The sequence below is a fragment of the Phalacrocorax aristotelis genome, chromosome 8, assembly GCF_949628215.1.
Source record: "Phalacrocorax aristotelis chromosome 8, bGulAri2.1, whole genome shotgun sequence".
NCBI lineage: Eukaryota > Metazoa > Chordata > Aves > Suliformes > Phalacrocoracidae > Phalacrocorax > Phalacrocorax aristotelis.
Genome location: NC_134283.1, coordinates 40,943,838 through 40,964,074, shown reverse-complemented (window position 1 = coordinate 40,964,074; position 20,237 = coordinate 40,943,838). Strand labels below are relative to the sequence as shown.

At 42.0% G+C, this 20,237-nt stretch overlaps 1 pseudogene; it reads right to left on the bottom strand.

Moving 5' to 3' along the window:
- Positions 1–20,237, bottom strand: part of LOC142061566 (uncharacterized) — a 191,518-nt pseudogene that overhangs the window by 141,676 nt on the left and 29,605 nt on the right.

Below are 20,237 nucleotides of genomic sequence, written 5' to 3'. Positions count from 1 at the left end.
GCCTGTGCACGCACAGCACTAATTAACACCGTGGACATACTTTGTTATTAAGAAGCCCTGATCAGTACTGTCAAGGCACTAGCTGGACTCTTGACATTGTGGTCTCTAAACACAGACCTATAGGGTTTTATCCACATCGTTTTATCTTTTCTAGCAGAGTCTCTTTGGTGAGGGTGAGTGAGCCCAGCAACTGAAGATGTGTTTAGCAGCTGCTGTTTTCTTCAGCAGACATTAGCTGTCATGAGTGCAGTAATTTGGTTGTCTTGGTAATGACCAACACAACGTGCAATGTACTTAAGCTGACCGAGCTGGCCAGGTAGATCACCCTCTTAAGATATTGAGCTCTTCTGGTCTCCCAAAGTGATTTTACAACTCCAACCGTGAGTAAAGAGATGTAAATGCAGCAAGAGCCCACTGCTTGTGACTCCCAAGCAACCCAGAGCCTCCGTAACTGATGGCACCGATGTCATTGCCAACATCTTGGAATTCAGCACATATTACGCCAAAAATATCTATATGGCAAACATCCAGCTAAGTGATTAAGAAAACTATTTTATGGTCCTGATTACAGCACAAGTCTCCACCACCAGCGATGACTGGACGTTCACCCTCTTTTCAGTTCTGCCAAATCACAGGGTTTCCGCCTGCTATGAAAGTCTGATTCAGCCCTGATTGCCACCAGGCAGAGGAGTTGGGGGACAATGACATTTTTGGTTAGTTTGAAAATTGCCTGCAATCACATAGAAAAACTCTGGCATATTTTAACATCAAAAGCACTACTGCAGGGACAACCAGCAACAACAGCTAGTATCTACGTCAAACCATACACCACATTTGCGATCAACAAATTGAGCGGTACAAGCCTCAGTTTTTTAAATATAAATTAGGTTGATTAAAAACAGAAGGAAGCAATGACTAATCCCCAAAATAGAAGAAATAGTTGGGTCAAAGTGACATTGGCAGGGGAAGAAAAAAAGAAGCTGTCAAGGGACACAGGGATTTCAGCTCAGCAGCACTTGTGCTTATCAAATTGTAAACCATCATTTCAGATTTGGACAGAAGCACAACTGTCCAGTTCAGAACTTTTTGCTTCCTTAAGCTATTAAGTTTTAAGTTCCTCAACAATAGAAATTTCTTTATAAAACACAGCAGCACTGCAGGAAAAGAAGTATATGGGTTCAGACAACATTAAATAGCCTTTTAAACCAACAGGGCAAGAGACATGAATCCAAACAGACCTCAAGATACTAACTCAATCCAGTATTAATTCATGAACTAGAACACAAGAAGCTTTTCTGTATTTGGTATTTTTCAAGTTATAGACACGAACCCTCTCTTTCTCACACATAAAATGAGAGCCCAGTCCAAGGTTTTAATTGCAATCCTCCATCCATCTCAGAAGGCATCACGGAAACTTTACTGATGGTGAATAGAGATGAAAGGTGAATTACCTTTAATGAGCTACCTGCTCAGCATCTGCTTCTTCCCTGTTCACTCTGAGCTATCAATAGAGTACTTTTGGTCTTATTACTGCCAAAAAAAGTTAAAAGACTATGAGGAAAGCGCCAGGTACAAAGCTTGTTCTCTCAATCTGCAACTATTCTTGTGTAAGAAGCTGCCTTTTTCTATTTTTATTTGCCTGCGTGTTTACTGTCAGCTCTCTCAACTATGGATTAAAGAAACCATTTACAGAAGTCTAACACGGGTAATTCATTCGGGATCCAAGTGCCCTAAATGACATATTTCGTGCCCTTACTGAGCAGAGTAATTTTGCAAGATTTTTGTCTTTTTCACTACTTCCCTGAAAACAGTTTAGTTGCACCTCTTCCTAGTTTGGGCTACTTGTTCCACTTCCAGTTTCAGGCACAAAAAATTACAGTCTACTCAGGACCCAAACACACATCCTGAAGCCAGACACAAGGCACTTTGTACTTAATCAAATATTAGTACATTTTCTATGTTAACAGCGAAGTACTTGATGCAACCAGTTCCTCCTTTCTGATGTCTCCATTTCCAACAGAGCACAGAAATAGCAACATTTTCAAGTACGAGAGCCCAAGCGATGCACGTGAATGCAATTGCTGGGGCATTTTATGTGCTGCAAGGCTATATTGCAAGATGATTGATTTCTTATGGCTGAAACTGTCACGTTCAGGCAACATTAAGCGTTGAGTCACGGTATTTAATCTGCAATGTGTCACAAGATCTAGATTAAAGAGGACAATTGTATATTCTTTTCCAACCCTCCAAAAACTCAACAAAAATATACCAATGGCAACAAATTAGGAAACCTGTGCATTTCCTTCCCTTTCTTGGTTACAAAAATACCACTAAACATGTAACTTATTCTTTTTGGGGAGTCAGAGGAGATGAAATACATAAGTCACTATGCGAATTCATTACTCAAATGCAACAAGGGGAGATAACATTTTCCTCTCAGACCTCTACAGAATTTTGGGGCTATGATATCCAGCTCCAGCTCCATGCCTCAAACTCCCAGGGCGGGCAAAATATCACAACCAAAAATCAGCTGGACAAGTTCAAAATACCAAACTATGTTCCTAGCCATCAGATAAGCTCCCCAGTGAAAGCACTGCATAGTACAGCACAGGAAACCAGTTTCCACCCCATCCTAAACCAGGGATTAGAGTAACCAGACCTATGTTTTATGGTACATTTCCAAGACCAGCTTTGGTTCACGGAACACTTGGAAACATAATATGAGGGTTTTCTTTAGGGAACAGCTACTTTCCTCAGATTTCCAGGCTATTCATGAACCTGAAAGACCGGGTTAACACGTTAATAGGCTCATACAAGATTGAAACCAAAAACACTTTAAAAAAAATACAGACACTAAACCCAGCAACAAGTCAGAACTGGGACACACACTACCAACGCCGGCACCAGGCTGACGTACAGCGGAGGAGAGACTGGCAAAAGAGAGGATTGTGTAATTGGCATTACCCAATTCAGAGAAACCCTTTTCTAGATTACATCGGTGGCTCTTGATGCCAAGCAAGATGCCTCCTGTTTTTAAGTCCTTTCCAGAAATGCAAACCCTGAGGCCAACTCAGCAGCCATGGGCTCAGCAATGTCTCAGAGACCCCTCTTCAGAGGCAGATCCACATCGTTCAACGCAGCATCCATCCTCTGCTGCGTTCTGTATCTCTGCCAGTCCCCATCACAGCCAGACTTGGCTTAATTAAAAGCTCTGATTCCACTTAAATAACCATATACCAGCTTTCTTCTCAGGTTACCAATTTAAAGAACGAGACCAAAATGCCTCATAAAAACTCTGCAAAGTCTAGAAGTGCCAAATGCTATAAGGAGCTATAGAAAGCAATTATCCATCAGTTTATTTAAACTTGTTCACTGAAAATATTTAAGGAGGAATTTCACGCCGAGATAAGCCACTCGGAAAGGCAAGAGGTTATGGTAAAGATATAAGCTCTTGTATGTGTGCGGGCATAGGTTACAGCAGAGAGCGTTAGGACTGGATGGCATTTCCAATTTAATCCCCTTTTCAGTTGCAAATAGCTTTATTAAACAAATTTTGCAAAGGTCTAAAGTTTTCCATGCATCGTCTGAGCCCGAAGGCAGTTTTCCTTGTAAAACTTTAAGTAATGTTAAGTTGGAGTTATGAGCGCTAGAAAATAAGAAAACAAACCATGTTTTAGGCAACCCATTGGTTGAAGGAAAAAAAGAAAAAACCCGACACATGGGAAAGTGTATTCACAATTATTTTTACTTAAAAAGCAGAATATTTCTGAACATATGGGCATCAGCATTTCCAACTGGGAGAGGGGAAACCTCTGGGCTAGATAGTCCACACATAATGAAATATGATCCCTTTCTCAAAGCCCTGACTATCTGAGGGCTAAGTCCAGAGACTCAAATAGGCCAGAAAAACTCAAAGTAATTCACCACCAGCCCATATTTTGAAATATGGGGAAAGAGAAAATATTTCTTTTCAAAGATAATTAATGCATACTGCATCAAGTAAGGACAAAGTTAATTCTTATTCAAAACAGAAAGGCACTACCACAGCAAAGTCAACACAGCATTTAGGAAAGAAACTAATGTTTCAAGATAACAACTCTTAATTCCCCCCAAATTTTATCTTCCTAATTAATATTTTGCAATTTCCTTTCAAATTGGCAAGCAGGAACCTGCCGTTCCCCACAGGCCCCCTTTCCCCCTTCCAGCCAGCCCCTTTCAGGGGAACTGTGAGAAAAATGTGATGGGAAAAAAGTTTCTAAGGAAAGCAGAGCAACGCTTTCACAAGCATTTCTCTCCAGTTATTCCTCTTCTCCCAACATTACAATGTAATTTCCTCTCCAAGGTATTCTTTATCGCTGGAGATTAAAGGCACATTCTGCGGCTGTTTGATTTGGCTTGTGCTCAGATAAACAAGTAAACTGCAGGAACGCAGAAGTCGACAATCAAGATCAGTTGAATTGACGGCAACCAGATAAAAAGAAGCAGGTCAGGGTCTGGTTTACTTCATTTTCTTACACATCCTCTTACCCTGCTACAGGCAGGGCTCTGGGAGGAACTATTGCTCACTTAAAAAAAAAAAGGTAGCTCTGTGTAAGAAATTAATTAAATTTTTGGAAGAAAAGTCAGCATTCAACAGCACCTTCTCTTATACCTTACTTTTTGCTGGAGGGAAAGAAAAAAACGAAGAAAAGGAGGCTTTTCCACCAAGAAGTTCACATCATGAGAAGTGATGATTTTTCTGCCACCTTCTGCCTTCCTCGCTTGCTCTAAAGGAAAGGCACAATAATGTACTTGCTCTCTTTCCTTCCCTGAAATGGCAGAAGACGCAGCAGGAAAGATCTGGGAGATCCAACACTGAAAATGGGTGAACTGCTATATTTCGATGGATAAATATACACACCAAAAAAGTATGTATGTTAAAGCACTCACCATTTTTAAAGTTTTTTTTATTGAAATGAAAGCCACCACTCCTGCATGCAGAAGCAAATCTGGAGTAAGCCCCACTGTGCTGCACTGGGCTCAACCTTGACTCCTCCTCCAAGCCCTCAGCTCCCCAGAATGCCCAGCTCTGTACAAGCTCAGCCTGCACAGTGCAGGTTTCTTGGGAAAAAAAATAACCAGGCGCACCCACCATCACCGCCTCCCCTTCCCAGGCCTCAAGTCCCTTGCACGAGGGCCGACCCCAACGCAGTGTGCATCTATGCCCTCTGCCTCCACCTCTCCATCACATCCACAGGCACCCGGCTTAACCTCCGTTACCTGCTGTGTTACACTAAACCAGACATCCTTACATGTTACAAGTTAAATTTCAAGAAATAGGTGTAAAAAAACCCAACCAAACCAAACACAGCAAAAAAGCCCCATCACCAAAACCACCCCAACCCTACAACATAGAGCTGGGACAGGCAAGAACAGCAGCGCTTGTTCTGTGTTTAATAAGTTTTCTCCCTTTTACCCCACAAAGGGGCCAAAGTGACACACAGGTTGTTTCAACCCAGTTATTTACCACATAACCAAGCCACAAAAAGCTCAAAGCTTTGCAAATTTGATCAGCTCTGGAGGATTAAACTTCCTGCATCTCCAAAGACAAGCATGGCAAGCTGCCCATTCCTGGAAAAGTTGGCCAAAAGGTATTTTAGGGCCATTTCTTAAATTAACTCATTCAGTTTTATTATTTCTTTTGGGTTTGGGTTTGTTTTGCTTTAGCTTTTTTTCAATTAAACATTCGAGAAAGGGAGCTAGCAAAACCCTTAATTTTAGGCTAAAAAAGTAAACAATTAATGAAGTTCCTATAGCAAGAAGTTAAAATGATGCATTCATGGCATACTGTGCTGGGAGCTTTATTGATGATTAAAGACATTCAGTAGAGCTAAGGAAACATATAATATTGTTCATAAAAAGAACAGATTCAAGCTGAGCAAACAAAAGCTATGAATTTGCACTTATCCTCATAAATAGTTTAACTGGGGTAGGAATAAGTGCAGAAAGGAAAGAGAGAAAAGTTTTTAAAAGGATAACCATCAAAAATCTTCTCAATTCTTAGTGGATTTATTCAGTCTGTTGCCTGCTTAGAGCATATGACAAGCAGAAGACAAGGACTTCAAGAAAGCAGAAAGAAACTGAGCTCTAAGAAATAACAATCTTGTTTTTATTATTGGGGTATTTCTAAGGAAGGCTGGGCCAAGGGTAACAGAAAAGCAGTGTGGAAGCAAGGTTTTTTGAGACCAGCAGGAGCTTATAGTTTTCCCTGCCGTACCATGAAACGTTTATGTGGAGAGCAGGGTTGAGCTCTCAGCTCGTGGCAGATCTTAACGCTCTCCTAAAGGGAAGTTTTTCAGCAAACCGCCCACCGGCATTTCAGAGCAGCTCCTGCGGTCTGCAGACGTGCTGCTGGTAGATACAACAAACCAGTGGGATTTGGTGTTAAAATACATTCAAGGACAACAAAGCAACTCCTTCAGCCTGACCACAAAAATTAATACATCTAGTAAGTATCTTTAGGTCACTTCAAACACACTGGTGGTTTCAGTATTGCGTGGGATGCAATAATAAACTCAAATCCTACTGGTCCTCCCAGCAACCACCTACAAGCATAAGTTGGGATGAAACACAAGGTTAGGGACCAGCAGCTTGCAGGCTTTCGCTGCCGGCTATGCCATCGGGCACGGTCTTTGCTTTGCCCGCTATTACCAGGGGGATTTGTCCCCTCCCCTGCCTGAAACAAATCCTCATGACTTCTGGCGCAGCAATGCTTCCCCATCTCACCTGTGACTGTTATCGTGATAACCAACCTCCCAACCATCCAGCTTTGGCACAAATAACTTGCCAGCACATTAAAAGCCACGCTCAATAGATCATGTCTGCAGGGAAGGCAGGCAAGATGCCATCAAGACGCATAGCCATTAACAGCTCAGTTGGTCTCAAATATATTGGCAGAAAATCCAGTTTCTACTAATGGCCACACTGCCAACAAAGCCAATAGACCTACGGGAACTCAGCCATATGGCCCATAGGCGCCTGGAGAAGAGAGACAGCAGACTCATTTCAGAGCAAGGGTTTTTGAGACAAGGAAGATGCTTACAGTAGGTGTAGGAAAGCCAGCAGCCACAGACTGAGGTCAGAGGAGCAATAGTCTTCATCTGGGCCAGAGGAAGAATGTGAACCAAGAAAAATCATGGGCAGTATAAGCTGAGGCCTGAGCCACCACACTGTGCATGGCTTACAGACAAAGCCGGTCTCCTAAAACTTCTCCCTTCTCTCATTCCCATGCCAGACGCAGCCAGGACTAGAAGCAGAGCTCCACGGGGATGTCATGGCCACGAAGCTGAAACCCTGCTTCCAAAGAGATCCATGGGAAAGGGAGAAAGGAGAGCAAACCCCCATGGTGATAGCCCATGCCATCTGCCCTGCTGAGTTTCACCTTGAGGAATAAGGGAAAGGCAGATGAGCCACAAGGAGTCAGAGGAGAGCCAATCGGCTTCACAAAAGCCACTGCAATTCATGCAGCTGTTGCCAGGAAAAAGATGGGCATGGAGCTGGAGGCACAGGCTGAAGAATAAACTGCTCATGCGGAAGGAACAGAATCCAGGCAGAAAGGATTTAAGAGAAAAGATAATTATAGGAGCATATGGGTGAGTCTTAATTCACTCTTTAAAACAGCTTCCGCGGATGGCATCGTGAACTCAAGTCAGGGAATGATGAGTCACTGGGTTTTAACAGCTCCATTAGCCTGTCCAAATGGTTGTACTGGAAACCCAGATCTGCACAACACACGAACCTCATCCGTGAGCATATTCACTCTCCACTACATCTGAACGTGAATTATTCTGGCAAAAGAACATATTTCATTTCACGAGTTTAAAAAAAAAATTCCACTTCTTTTGAAACCAGAACATAATAAAGCGAATAAGAAATACACAAGCAGCATGATGCTCATTTATTTCTTATATAGACCAGAAGGAATGTAATTTAAAATGTGAACTTTGGCAATTCATCACACAGTCTTTCAGACTTCAGAATTCTCAAAGAAGAAACTGAAATGAGCAAGATGTTTAATGTTGAGAAATGCCTACCACAAACACCAGAACTATCAGACATAAGGATACTTACCTTAAATGCACTAAATCCAACTCATCTCTGGTGCAACTCTCCCAACTCTGAGACAAGCAAGTCTGGCATGCTGCTCTGAACACATCCGTGAAATACTATTTATATCATCACATCTAAAAATTCAACATAATTACATGGAAGAGGTTTTTAAAATTAAAATATTTATAGACTGCAGGTGACAGAGCCATATAAACCTGTTGGGTAAGTCATACCTATGCAAGACTTGCACAAGAGTTAATGTGAATGCTTGTGTTCATCACTACTTTGTTGGATAACACTGAAGATTTGTGCTAAATATCTACCATATTACTTATTTCTGAATCCAATTTGTTTACACAGCAATTTGATGTATAGAAATAGAGCTTTTCCTATCAGAGTTCTTCACACGGCTCAATCTTGGTCACGCTGAACACGGTGCCCCCCAGGACCCAGAGGGCATCAGGAACATCCCAAGCCAGAGCTGCTCTGGGCAAGACGAGATGTGACAAACCATTGCACAAATTTATTTTTCTGTTATCACTGATGGAGGAACATTGGCTTTTCCATAGGATGCGTTGAAGTAACCAGCAAGCCCATTCACTGCTTACAGTTAAAATTAATAGGCAACCTTGCCCTTCCTTATCTATGCAGCAATTATTTCCTAATGCAAGCAGCAAAGTCATGCCAGGTTTGCCCTCTGGGCCCCACAAAGCACAGCCTAATTCGCATTATCCGGGAGCAGCCAAGCCAAAAATTTTTAGAGGCACAGATATTCTTATATCTGCTCTCATTAAGCAATTTCCTGTGGTATTTACTGAGTGGCTACAGCCTGCCAGCACACCCGACAGCCATACCCCTCCCAACGCCCAAGTTCTTCGAGGTGTCTAATTTTTTTTGTTTTTATTGGGCTTTTTTAGGGACTGAGGAGTGATGTCCAAACAGCTGAGAAGTCTGGCCAAGAAAGCACAACCCAACTCTGTCGCCAGAGTTATTTCTGCTGCTGGCTCTGCAGGAGTCTAATGCCACGTTACGCTCATCTGTCCCATCAGGAGGGAAAAAAAAATTAATAGGGTGGGTTTTGATTGGTTTTTTTTTAAACTCTAGAAGGAACCTGTTAGAAAACGAAGAACATTAGTGCCAGACCTATATTAGGCAAACAACCAAACACCTATTTCTCCTGCAATGTCCAAGCATCCCAATCCCAGCTAAGCTTCCAGGACTCCGGCAAGTCACCAGCCTAATTTATTTGACACTTTTCTGTAACTCCTTGAATACAGCTATACCCTTGCTTGTTTGCTGGAGGTGGTAATATTCAATTCCAATATCACCTTCCAGAGGAAGACAGCAAAACAAAGTCAGAAGGGACTTGAAACCTTCACATTTCACAAGTCTTCTGACATTTTGGGTTCCTATTTATGTTCAAAATTAGCACTTTTTTGTAATTGTAGGACTTAGACATGCATTTCTAGCGAGGACTAAATTTCTCATGCAACTGAACAAAGCAGCTCAGAGGGTTAATTAAACATTACAACACTCATGATAAATAAAAATAAATCAATGCATGCTTGGGAGTTTATTTTACAAGTTAAAAACCCATGAAGGATTATAAGAGAGGAAACAAAGAGAAATCCCAAGCTAAGCACAAGTTGGATTGAATTAAATTTAAGTCAGCCTGGACTTAATTGGTGACAACCTCTGCGAGGGGACTGAATTAATAAATGCCTCATGAATATGGTAAAACTTGAGCCGAGCTTGCAAGATAGCTCCACAGCAGACTGTTTTTCACCACTACAAATGATCATAATCTTCTCATTTCTCTACAACCCATCTACTTTCTTTCTCTTTTAGAGACTAACAACATCACTGTAGCTGGAGTGGCACGGTTATATGCTCCACTACGTTTTGTTGCCAGAAGTGGTACACAGGACACCCTTCAGATAAGGGCTTATTTTTATATCTTAAAAGAAAAAAAGCAAAAGCATTTTCTCCGCATTAAGCGGTCTTAAAGATGTGATTTGAACTGCTCTGGAAGCATTTATATAATTGAATTATAATTTGCTTCATTTGGGCTTGCGGTCTCTTGTGCACTGTCCAGTGCACAAATCAGGCATTTTGTACAATTCAATTACAAATATACTCAGGAACCTTTTAATCTCATATTAGGTTTCATAATTGATTCCTGCTGTCAGCATTGAGTCTCAGTGTTTGGAGAGTTCTCTCAAATTGTGTGCAAAGTCTAATGTTGACTTATTTCATATGTTTATAGGCAAAAAAAAGGTACAATTAAGTGTAATGCATAGGTTAAGCCAGATTTTAGGGACCTGATCGTAATTACAAGAGCGGACATAAATCCATCCATGTGTGCAGGGTGGGAATAGTCAACAGAGCAGCAGCAATCTGTACTTGTGACTCTTTCCCTACTACTTTTAAGCTCTGGGTTTTCCACAGAAAAAGAATATATAGACATTATTGAACTATAAGGCAAAAGGTAGAGTGTAATCAGTTTACACCTGGAAACACATCCTCTCCTACCAGAAAATTGGATGTTTATATTTTTAGAAACTGGAAAAAATCCACAGTAGTACATCTGTTAAACAAACATCTTAAAAACTCTTGCCTAAAGTAATGGAAAATGTCATCACAGAGTAGTGTATGCAACAAGCTCCTTTAAGAACTGAAACCAGGTGTTACCACTCTGAATTTTAAAGAGAATAAACACTAAACACATCAGTTTACAGAATATGAGTGAATCACAGGCATCATTTTCCAGAGAATCACCATTTCTCCTGTCCTTCAGTCTGCTCGGGCAGCACAGGAAAGCGCACTTCCCACAGAAGTCTGCTCCCTTTCAAAACTATCTGAAGATCGGGGATTGTGGTCAAAGTATTTTTATACAATTAAAACAGCTCCGGCAATCACAAGCACTGCAGTGCTTTTAATTACCTACCAACTTTTTCTGCAGAATCTACTGATACACTGGCTTTTGCAGAAATCTCTCCCTCTTAGAAAAAAAGGATTGAGTTTTCTATAAGTGATAAAATAGACTGAGTTCATACCAAAACATGGAACCACCTTAGCAGTACCAAAGCTTCACAGGACTATTTTCCTATTTTTCAGGCAGGTGTGAGATTCAGCAGAGCAAATCCAACTCTGCTAGCAATTATACCCGCACAAATTCACAGGTCTTGAAGGAGCCATGTTGGATTTACTCTTCTGTAAACTACAGTAATATTGTGTTTAAGGCACAACCACAGCTGCCTCCGGGTTCAATGTCCTCTCGCACCTCTGCCAACGTGCTCCAGCCCATCTGCGTCAGCTACCATCTTTCACAAGGTGAATACCTTGAGACGTGCATCCCTCTCTGCTTCTTTTCTCATCCTAATCTCTTGCAAAATGCATACTTTTAGATAATAAATTTCATAATATGTAGAAAGTGGTTACCATTATACACTGCCCTACACAAGTTAGACAAGCGCTACTTTCTCTGTGCAAGCAGATCAACAAACCAAGATGGATGTAATGAGGAAAACAGGCAGATACACAGGACATTGGGTTTGACAAAAGCAGAGACTCATATACAGCAAGTATCCACTTCATAACCCAAATTTAGTAAAACAACTGGTGCTTCATTTACCATTTGTTTTCTTTTCATGGTTCATGACTGTGGTTTCATGAAGCAGCATCCGGTTTTCCCCCAAAGGCTCTTTTAAAAAATAAGCCAGTGAGAAGGAAACCTCCAAACAGCTACCTGAAGTTAACCTGCAGAGTCATGACAAGCATCAGATTAAGTTTTTCCCTTATATGCTGCCGTGGGACCAAAGAAGAAAACTTTCCACCTTCCATACCATGTGTTGTGTGTTTGAAAAAAAAGAAGTAATCTATGTTTTCAACACATTATATTCATAATCAGTCCACATCAGACAGTTATAAATGCTACTTCAGTCTAAACACACTTAAAACAATGCTTTTCACAAGAGAATTGAACTGCTGTGGCTTATCACAATACAAAAAACAGCAGCTCTGGGGGGTCCGAGGAACTGCAAGAGTTTGTGATATGCAAAAGGAGGGGGGGGAAAGCCCCTCCAGTAAGGAGGGCGGAGCAGCCAGACACGTGCAAGCACAAATGTGAGCCTAATGGGTGACCTTGGACTCTCTCGCTGGCATCTGAGATTGTCCAAACATAGATGATGGCTTTTACAACACAGACTGTTAAATGTCACATCCTTTGACAGTGAGGCTTAGCCTTACAAACTGATATCGTGACCCAGGGTGGCATGGGGTAGGGCTGGCTAGAGGAGGACACCATATCCGCTGCGGATTTATTGGCTTGCGTTACTCAATAGCACTGTGTGGGCAGCTGATTGCAAGCAGCACTATCCCCCTCTGCCAGGACTGGCACGGCTGCAGGTGGGAGGCCAGACCCAGCTTTGGGCCCCCCAAATCTAGGGGGATGTTGATCAAACCCTTCTGCCCAGGAGGCTGGACAAGAGCCCTCCTGCAACACCTTCCCACCAATGTTTCTGCAATTCAAGGTTCTCTTTGGAAGAAACAATAGCAGCCCAAAAAGTTTAAAAGATGATTTTTCCTGGGGAAACAAACTATTTTGCAGTCTTTTCTTAACAGCCTAATTTAACACGCCTCAAAGGCGCCTGCCCTTTAGCAAGTGTGCAGCCTATGCCCTTGGAAAGGGACAGGCCTGCTCACAGATTTTATTGCCATAAAGCGATCGTTCACTTTTGAAGTGTTTTTGCCACCCTATTAAAGCTACAAGAGTTTTAACCAAACCAATATAAGGACATTTAACAGCACTTTTGGGATGTTCATCATTCTGCCCAAGTGAGAGACCAGCTGGTACAGCTGTTACTACATCACATCAGTTCATACCGCTGTAATCCCAATTCAGGATTGCCTCGTGTTGCTCATTTTAGAGACCCTACTTTATATATTGTCCTTACCAAGCCATAAAATGATGATTTCTATGTCTGTATCTCTTGCCTAGGGCTGGACCAAATGAGTTGTTCATGTCACAAAAGCTTTTAAGAGTTTCTCCATTATCCCTCAGTTTTAGTAAAGTGCATGAAGAGCAGCTACATAAAGGCTTACCTGGGGGTCCTGACTCAGTTTCACTGTTATAGATATGAAGGAAGAAAAAAAGAAAAAAAAAAAAAGAAAAACAAAAAAGGTGATCCAGCTCCCAGTCCCCCCAAATCACCCCAAGGTCTGGAAGCCAAGCTAGGTCCTTCTCACAGGAAGGAGAAACCCTGCTAATGGTACATGAGCCCAAAAAGCACACAAAAAAAAATCCAGCTTCTTCCTTCTTTGCCAAACCGACACCACAGCGTTAGGATAAATAAAACCCAAGATGATTTGAAACACATCTTCTAAAAAGGAAGGTGCTATTCTCATGCTTCAGCTTCAACACAGCCTGGGGTTTTAATCTTTATAAAAAGTTTACAGCCTTTAAGACTTGTTAAGCAAAAGCTAGGGTAATATTATACATTTAGGCAGTAAAACTCAAAAGGGAAACGTTATATTTTAAAAAGCACAGAAAGTGCCAAGTTATAGGCAGAACTAGATGCAACAGTTTTATCCTGGCAGCACCTCCAAGTGGAAGGAGGGAGGAAGGGGCTCAGCCCCGGGGACAGCCACCCCCTCCAGATGGCTTTGTTCCTTGCTGCATGTGGGCAACCTGTGACAGCATTCTCTTGAGCCAAGAGTCCCCAAGACCCAAACTGAACTATAGGCAAGGATAAAAGACACCAACACCTTGGATCTTCATTAAATTACTTTTATTGTTTATACGCAGTTAAACCACAGGCTTGCGGGACCTAGGTCACCAACTGACATCAGAAAGTCCTCTTCAATAGCAAGGAAAAAAAAAAAGTGGTTGGATAATCCCATCAGCAACGCAAGCAACAACTGGCAGAGAGCAATCCCTGTGTGCTTGCATCACCTGCCTCATTTCTGCAAGAAATCAGGGTGCACTGGACTGACGCAAGGGCGATGACAACCTTGGGACCTTTTCCAATAATCATTTTAGAAGTTGATTTAGAAGATGTATTTGCCAACAGAGACAGACACAGCCTCTTTCCCTGCATTAGACAGTCACGAACGAGGACTTAACAGGCACAAGACTTCGTTGAAGATATAAAATGTCATAGCAGCGTGAATCTTAACAACCAAACAGGGTGCAGAGGAAGCTGGCTACATCTGCAGTGTGGAGCAATCAGATTTTAGGTGCTGATTTTGTGTCAGGCTCACAGCACCAGAAAGCATGCTGATCTGTGAAGTTTCGGTTTAGTTCCCCAGGAACCTCCCGAGTTAAAAATAGCAATTTTCACCTTGGGTCTGAAAAAAGATGCTCACTTAACTCATTTCACCCATTCTTAAGAAAACTATTCTTTGAGAAATTCAAATTACTGGAAAACACCTGTATCCGCTTCAAATTGCATGAAGCAGGTCTTACATCATGAGGCAGGGTTCATTACGTCACACCAAGTAGATGTGAAAGTCACGTTGCTATGCTTACTCAAAGAAAAAGAACAGCATGACGCAATAAATACTCTTTTATATATCTATCTATAAAGTAGCTGGAAATATTCCAAGCTATATATAGAATACAAAAAATTGTAAGCAACAGAGCCAAAAGCAAGTATTTTTGCATCTCCCATGGTCGTCTAAATCTTGTATTCACAACAGAACAACTTTCTCCATGGTTCACAGCTTCTCACAACTAGGACAGAGAGGGACTAAAGACTGAAACAACACCAGAATTCACCGTGCTTTAAAAATCCATTTTACACTTAGTTCAACTGGTGGCACCATTATTTCTTTTATTTCTTTCTAGGCATTGGGCTGAAACTGAGTTTTTTAAAACTGATTTTGCTATTGCAAACTTGATGTGTATGGTAAGGAACAAAGCAAAAGCAAACCGGCCAGAAGGCAGCACTGGGCAGCAGGAGATGCCACGCAGCCTGCGATAGGGAGAAGCAGCCAAGCGCTGCAGTACGTACCTTCCAAATGAGACCCAGACAGATTTCCTCCCTGTACTATTTGCCCAGCCCAAGAGGATGGGCCAGATTGCCAAAGAACAAGTACGCTTAAGCATATTGTCCTTAAACTTAGTTACACTCTCAGCTAAAACATATATACTCAGGACAACGAGAACTGAGGCATCCACACGTGCATCTGACAGATTTCATTATCCTCTCCTGCAGTTTACGTTGAAAACTAATTTGTCAAGTACTTTCTATATCACTATATCACACAACCAAATACCCAAGGAAGTCAGAAACTTAATTACTCACACTTTTTTTAAAAAAAAACCAAGCTGCCTCAGTAACGGTCCCATGAATTACAAGCCCTCAGGTCACTTTGCTTCCAGGGTGCGTATAACAATGGTCCTTAACTGAGGCTCCTGGGTGCTACATATAACACCATGTGTGCAAAGTTGCTACAAGAGCAAGAAAAAATAACAACGCATACTTTGCCTCTCCCAAAACACACGCCCAGCTCTGCGTACAAATTCCAGAACTTTAAGATGATTCACTTCAGTTACTGATCACACTAAAGGCTTTAGCAACAATTAAAATTACTCTGTTGTCTTTTTCTTCAGGTTCAGAAATATCCTGGTGAGCTTTTGGGCGTATCTGCATCTCAACATTCATACACGGCAGCCCCGGTCCATCAAGCCAAGACCAAAAAGTTTGCAGAGAAGTCATCTCATGGGACTTATTTGGATTTTCCCTTTCTTCCACCCTAGATGAGATTTAAGTGCCTCATATGTGATGTTGGTATATCACCTGTGCTTTCTAACTTCACAAAGACCACGGCCAGGTGCTACTGAGGACTCCCACATTAACATATCAAACAGCCAAGAAAAAAAAAAAAAATGCATCTGGAGAGTTTCTGAGGTGAATTATGCACAGGCATGGATGCTCTGCAAATGGGATCCAGTTGGTATGATACTCCAAGTGTGTTCAGTATTCATCATAGAAGTGGGTCATTCCAGAGGAAATGCACCTGTGATTTCATCCATGTTTTACAGTTGATCTGGATGTTTTCCAAACAGGAAAAAAATAAATACCGATCAGGAAATATCTCCCCCTGCTAAGGATTCTGAATGCTTTTGGTTCAGCAACATTACAGAGATGGGAGAGAGTTATGCTGAAAACAAAGATCTAACTCAAATCTTTATATTATTCAAAAGAACGTATTAAGAATTGCCTGAAACTGCAAGTAAATTTTGCCAGCAAGTCAAAACGAAGTCTAGCAACTGAGTCAGAAAAATCATGATGAAATTTGAAACATCCATTACTTCTCTGGTTTGAGACTGAACTCTGTGGGAGCACAGATAAAAGTCGCTGCAGCCTGCCAGCAACTCAGTTACCTGCTGTTTGAGTGCAACATATCAAGAGATCTCACTCATGAATGAAGACCTCAGTGTGCTATCTGCTGCTTGCAAACAAAATGAAGACTCCCAGTGTGCTTTGTCTTACCCCAGTCCTCAAAACACAAAGTATTCATGCACCAAGTGGGAGCAGTAGGAGAATTCCGAGATGCCTATTTGCTGATTGTCCATGTTCAAACACGTCTTTGCAAGGCAGGTTAACCCAGCTCGAGCATTACAATTCTGTATTTCTGCTGTAGATGATGATATCAGATTCTGGAGCAGCCAAATTGGCATCGCTTGTCAGAGGCATAAAGAAAAAACCAAACCCCTGATGAATAGCGACATAAATCAGAGTTGAATACTTGTCACAAGGGACAGGTTTTTAGGTTTTAATCTACATAAAGATCTTATCTTTCCATTCACATGGACTCCTGCTAATTGCTGTGCCAGAAAAAGCTATAAACCTGTTAATGAGCAGACAGCCAACTACATGAAGTAATATGTTAGAAATAAAGTCTTCCCATTTTCTAAATTAACAGGTCCTAAAATGAACCACAAGAGATGACCTCTGGTCAGTTTTTTCCTGCAGTTGCTCTATGAAAATGAAGTTGATTTTGTATCATGTTAGTTTTTCCACGTATAATTCAATTAGCACGAAAACCTGTATGAAAACCACATCCTGATGTTTGTTGGCTACAACGGTACAAAGTTACTTACGCAGATCCCAAGCTGCTCTGGCCAGCAGAGCTGTCATTTATTTCATAAGTGCATGGCATTCTGGCACACCGCAGGTTAGAGTTTTTAAAGGCATCTGATTTACCTCAAGGGTACCCTGAAGAGTCAGCCTAGCATGAAAACATACACACATTTCATAAAGGTCATTCAAAAGTACATCTGCTGTTGATTCAACCTGAAAACTCATAACTAATCCCTATAAACAGTTACTTAATCTTCTCTTTACTAAAAATTACTCAAAAGGAGTAGAACCTTCTCATGCATAAAATAACTTGGTTATTCATCTCGATTACAGAAATATAGGGAGAAAAAGGACTCTGGTTGGAGGATTATACCAGGCCCCTCAATATCATCATCATCAACATCCCTCAAGTAGAACCACTGCTTAGCACTTGCCAGATCTCAGTTCAGAAGGGAAAGTTCAAGGCAGCCAAGAGTGCAATGGTGAGCCTTCCCCCACCTTCTTTTCCAAACTCATTCCTCACAGGACAGCAGAACCATTTGGCTTTCTCCCGAGATGTCCTTTAGGACTACAACCACGTTCATGGAGGCCAGGCACACTCGTTTGCAGGACCTGGTAAACAGACTTGTTGCATTCAATCTCCAGAACAACCCGTGCCCATGTAGTGCAGACCCGAGGCTGGAAGGGCTGCGAGGTCCCAACTCACCGTACCAAAAGCAGCCCCAGCACCTCCTTCCCAAGGGGCCTGGCAGAGGCTCAGGGATTTACAGCAGAAAGCTGGGTGTGTATCTAAGTCACCCCAATTGCCTTGACATTAAAAAGGACAGCAGGCACTGGTGTTCAGAGGGAGCTCCTGCAGGAACAGCTGCTCGAGAAGGACAAGGGATTTTGCTTAAGGCTAGGTAAGTCACTTGCTTTGCAAATTTGCAGTGACTGATCATTGGGGGAAGGAAGGGACATTTGCCACACTGAAACCTTCCCAGTGATCAAAGGCACTTTCATGCACCTAAAAGGACTCTACCTGCTTTGCAGCTGAACGTAAAACCTAACACAATTTTAGGAACGAGGTATTAACTTCTTAACTGTAGTTCTGCTGTGTTAGGTCACTCTGACCCTCAGGTCCTAAGCAGCACTGTGCATTGCACCCAGTCCCTCGGACGTAGCAGGACAGACAGATGCAGGTCTGACCTGGTGGTGCGTTTCTCATGCAGCCCCATCATCACCCCTTCCGCCAAGAAATTCAGGGCTATGTTTTGTCCCAGCGGGTAAAGAACCTGCACTGACACCCATTTCACTTCCAAGCTACCGAGTTCCCTCTCTAGTACTGCACTTTCTAAAGAAAAGAAACAGGGGGCTGGAGAAATAAAAGCTGTGTTAATATAAACAGGGATGTTTTCAGACTGAAACTATTCAGGCCATTTAGTGTTTTCCAAACAACCCCAAACCTTTTCCCAAGTGATTTTCCTCTTGGTTAAGCAAGAGACACACACATTAATTAAAGCATTCATTTAACTCAGGTCAGAGTTAGTTGAAGGCCTTTTGGTGCTCAGAGGAAAAAGAAAACTGGAAGACATTCTAAAGAGAAAAGTTATTCACTCACAGAATTTCTCGCTACCTGTTGCTTCCTACAGATAACTGCTTATAAACCATCTTAATTTGAGATTTACATGTCTCTTTCTGCAACAGTCCACGTAATAAGCCAGACAACTGCTTCTTCCTTCAGCCTTGGTGGTTCAGGAGATCATTATACACACAGAGATCCTAACTGAGCAAACTCCTCCTGGTTGTAAACCTTGCTGTGCCCTCCCAAAGCCCAGCATGGGGACAGCCCACCCCTGGCCAGGGACTTCATTACGCAGATATTTAAGAACATTGGATCTTATCCCCCCAGTTACAGATACCAACACACGTAAGTTCATAAAACACAGTCCAGTCTGAAACATTCAGGACTATTTCGTAACAACACAGAGCAGACCTGGATGCCTGCCCGTCACTTGTACAGGTTGTTACATCTGTTCTCCAATACTGTGCATTCTTGGTGGGGGATAAGGAGAGCAGTAAGGAAGCACGACCTTCTTGCTGAGTTTATCCCGCTATTGAAATATGCTTTTTATGCACGTACTTAACGGTTCATCCTCTCCCATTGTTGAAAACATCCTGCTTCAAGCATCACTCTCTCCAGAGGGAAAAGCATGTATTCTTTATTTTTTTAATATGGCTATGCATATATATATATGTGGGGACACACATTATACACATGCCGCTCAAAGACAATTCTATATAAGGGGTTGTGAGAAGAAATCGCTGCGTTTTAAAGGCAGTGAAATCAGTCTTGGCTAAGTAGTGCTGTAACAGAACGTACTTACAGCAGAAATGCTTATGGTCTCTATAAGCATCAGTGTGAAAACTCAGTCTGGCACAATTCTGTATGGTTAAGCACACAATAAACAATTGGGTTTTAAAATTTTAGGTATGTGGAAACACATTAATATATCTGCCTGAAGGATTCCAGGGACAGCCATAAACATTGTGGACATGATAAACTCAATTAGTTCAGTAAACAAACAAGGCACTGATATATTCACTTCGGAAATGTTCAGTGGCACGTTATCAGCTTTTGCGTCATACATCCTACATTAACAAACGAAGACATTTTTGCACATAAAGATGCATACTCTCCTCTTTAAACCCACAGCTACCTCTGCGGCAAGTCCCATGCTCTTGGGACGGTTTCTTAATTATGTCCACGGAGTGGAGATAGTTCAAAGCCAACTCTGGCTGCAAGCTCACGCCTCAGTAAGCTGAATTTCACTGGAACATTTGCTTAAATCATTATTTCCAACCCCTGCTCCCAGTGGGGATCTTGTCTTTGGCTTTCCATAGCAAGTGTCAGCTGCCCATCAGGCTGCTAGAGCTTCTAGCTCTAGATAATCAGTTGCTGCTGCGCCCACAGCTCCTAGTTAGCCAGGACATCACTAAACTCCACCAAACTTGCTGCACTAGGGAAAAGACCCCATCGTGCTCCATTGTACTATTTTGTCTGGCTTTTTCCAAGAGTCG